Raw genomic sequence first — 3427 nt, 5'->3', positions numbered from 1 at the left:
ACACCTCCTCCTTCTTCTTTGTGGATGTAACCTCTATCTACCCCCCCACTCCCACCTCCCCACCCTCAAAACTCCCACCCCCTGGGGCGTCCAGCCTTCATGAGGTCAAGGATCTCATCTTCCACCTGTGCCCAGCAGGGCCCTCCACTCTTATATATTCAGCTAAGGCCCTGGATCCCTCCATAAGTGCTCCCAGGCTGGTGGTTTAGACCCTGGGAGCTGTGGTTGGTTGGTATTGTTGCTCTCCTCATGGGGCCACAAATCCTTTCAGCTCCTTCAGTCTTCACTCTAACTCCTCCATTGAGAACCCCATGATCACTTCAATGGCTAGTTGTGAGCATCTGCCTCTGAATATGTCAGATTCTTGAAGACCTCTGAGGAGACATCCATATCAGGCTCTTATCAGCATGCACTTCCTGACTTCCACATCAGCATCTACCTTTGGTGACTGCACATGGGATGGATACTCAGGTGGAAAGGTCTTCAGACGGCCCCTCCTTCAGTTTTTGTCCCTCGCTTTGTCTCCATATTTGCTCCCTTGAGTATTTTATTGCTCCTTCTAAGAAGGACCGAATCACCCCCACTTGGTCTTCATTCTTTATGGACTTCATGTGGCCTGTGAGTTGCATCTTGGGCATTTTAAGGTTCTGGGCTAATATCCAATAATCAGTGAGTGAATACCATGTGTGTTCTTTTGTGATTGGCTTACCTCACTCAGTATGATAATTTCTAGTTCCATCCATTTACCTAGGAACCTCTCAAATTCATTGTTTTTAATAGCTGAGTAATACTCCATTGTGTAAATATACCACATTTTTTTAATCCATTCCTCAGTTGAAGGACATCTGGATTCTTTCCAGCTCCTGGCTATTATAAATAAGGCTGCTATGAACATAGTTGAGCATATGTCCTTATTATATGTTCGAGCACCTTCTGGGTATATGCCTAGGAGTGGTATAGCTGGGTCCTCGGGTAATGCTATGTCCAATTTTCTGAGGAACCGCCACACTGATTTCCAAAGTGGTTGCACCATCTTGCAGTCCCACCAACAATGGAGGAGTGTTCCTCTTTCTCCACACCCTCGCCAGCATCTACTATCACCTGAGTTTTTAATCTTAGCCATTCTGACTGGTGTGAGATGGAATCTCAGGGTTGTTTTGATTTGCATTTCCCTGACAACTAAGGATGCCGAGCATTTCTTTAGGTGCTTCTCGGCCATTCGAGTTTCTTCTGTTGAAAATTCTTTGTTAAGCTCTATACCCCATTTTTTAATAGGGTAATTTGGTTGCCTGGAGTCTAATTTCTTGAGTTCTTTGTATATATTGGATATTAGCCCTCTATCAGATGAAGGATTGGTAAAGATCTTTTCCCAATTTGTTGGTTGTCGTTTTGTCCTATTGACAGTGTCCTTTGCCTTACAGAAACTTTGCAATTTTATGAAGTCCCATTTGTCAATTCTCGATCTTAGAGCATATGCCATTGGAGTTCTGTTCAGGAACTTTTCCCCTGTGCCCAAGTATTCGAGGCTTTTCCCCACCTTCTCTTCTATTAGTTTCAGTGTATCTGGTTTTATGTGGAGGTCCTTTATCCACATAGACTTGAGCTTTGTACAAGGAGATAAGAATGGATCAATTTTCATTCTTCTACATGTTGTCCTCCAGTTGAACCAGCACCATTTGTTGAAAATGCTGTCCTTTTTCCACTGGACAGTTTTAGCTCCTTTGTCAAAGATCAAGTGACCATAGGAGTGTGGGTTCATTTCTGGGTCTTCAATTCTATTCCATTGATCTTCCTGCCTGTCTCTGTACCAATACCAGGTAGTTTTTATCACTATTGCTCTGTAGTACAGCTTGAGGTCAGGGATGGTGATTCCTCCCGAAGTTCTTTTATTGTTGAGAATAGTTTTCGCTATCCTAGGTTTTTTGTTATTCCATATGAATTTGAGAATTTCCTTTTCTAACTCTGTGAAGAATTGAGTTGGGATTTTAATGGGGATTGCATTGAATCTGTAGATTGCTTTTGGCAAGATGGCCATTTTTATTATATTAATCCTGCCAATCCATGAGCATGGGAGATCTTTCCATCTTCTGAGATCTTCTTCAATTTCTTTCTTCAGAGACTTGAAGTTCTTGTCATACAGGTCTTTCACTTGCTTGGTTAGATTCACACCAAGGTATTTTATATTATTTGCAACTATTGTGAAGGGTGTCATTTCCCTAATTTCTTTTTCAGTCTGTTTATCTTTCATGTAGAGGAAGGCTACTGATTTGTTTGAGTTGATTTTATAACCTGCCACTTTGCTGAAGTTGTTTATCAGGTTTAGGAGTTCTCTGGAGGAAGTTTGGGGGTCACTTAAGTATACTATCATATCATCTGCAAATAGCGATATTTTGACTTCTTCTTTTCCTATTTGTATCCCTTTGACTTCTTTTTGTTGTCTAATTGCTCTGGCTAAGACTTCCAGTACTATATTGAATAGGTAGGGGGAGAGTGGGCAGCCTTGTCTAGTCCCTGATCTTAGTGGGATTGCTTCAAGTTTCTCTCCATTTAGCTTGATGTTGGCTACTGGTTTGCTGTAAATTGCTTTTACTATGTTTAGGTAGGGGCCTTGAATTCCTGATCTTTCCAAGACTTTTATCATGAAGGGATGTTGAATTTTGTCAAATGCTTTCTCAGCATCTAATGAGATAATCATATGGTTTTTTTCTTTAAGTTTGTTTATATAGTGGATTACATTGATGGATTTCCGAATATTGAACCATCCCTGCATTCCTGGGATAAAACCTACTTGATCATGATGGATGATTGTTTTGATGTGGTCTTGGATTCGGTTTGCTAGAATTTTATTGAGTATTTTTGCATCGATGTTCATAAGGGAGATTGGTCTGAAGTTCTCTTTCTTTGTTGGGTCCTTGTGGGGTTTGGGAATGAGTGTAATTGTAGCTTCATAGAACGAATTGGGTAGTGTTCCTTCTGTCTCTATTTTGTGGAATAGTTTGAAGAGAATTGGTATTAGGTCTTCCTTGAAGGTCTGATAGAATTCAGCACTAAAACCATCTGGTCCTGGGCTTTTTTTAGTGGGGAGACTTTTAATGACTGCTGCTATTTCCTGAGGGGTTATGGGACTATTTAGATGGTTTATCTGCTCCTGGTTTAATTTTGGTACCTGGTATCTGTCTAGGAAATTGTCCATTTCATCCAGGTTTTCCAGTTTTGTTGAGTATAGGCCTTTGTAGTAGGATCTGATGATTTTTTGAATTTCTTCCGTTTCTGTTGTTATGTCTCCCTTTTCAGTTCTGATTTTATTAATTTGGATACTCTCTCTGTGCCCTCTGGTTAATCTGGCTAACGGTTTATCTATCTTGTTGATTTTCTCAAAGAACCAACTCCTGGTTTTATTGATATTTTGTATTGTTCTTTCAGTTTC

The sequence above is a fragment of the Grammomys surdaster genome, unplaced genomic scaffold (assembly GCF_004785775.1).
Source record: "Grammomys surdaster isolate TR1022 unplaced genomic scaffold, NIH_TR_1.0 126153, whole genome shotgun sequence".
Lineage (NCBI taxonomy): Eukaryota > Metazoa > Chordata > Mammalia > Rodentia > Muridae > Grammomys > Grammomys surdaster.
Note: the sequence above shows the minus strand (reverse complement) of the source record.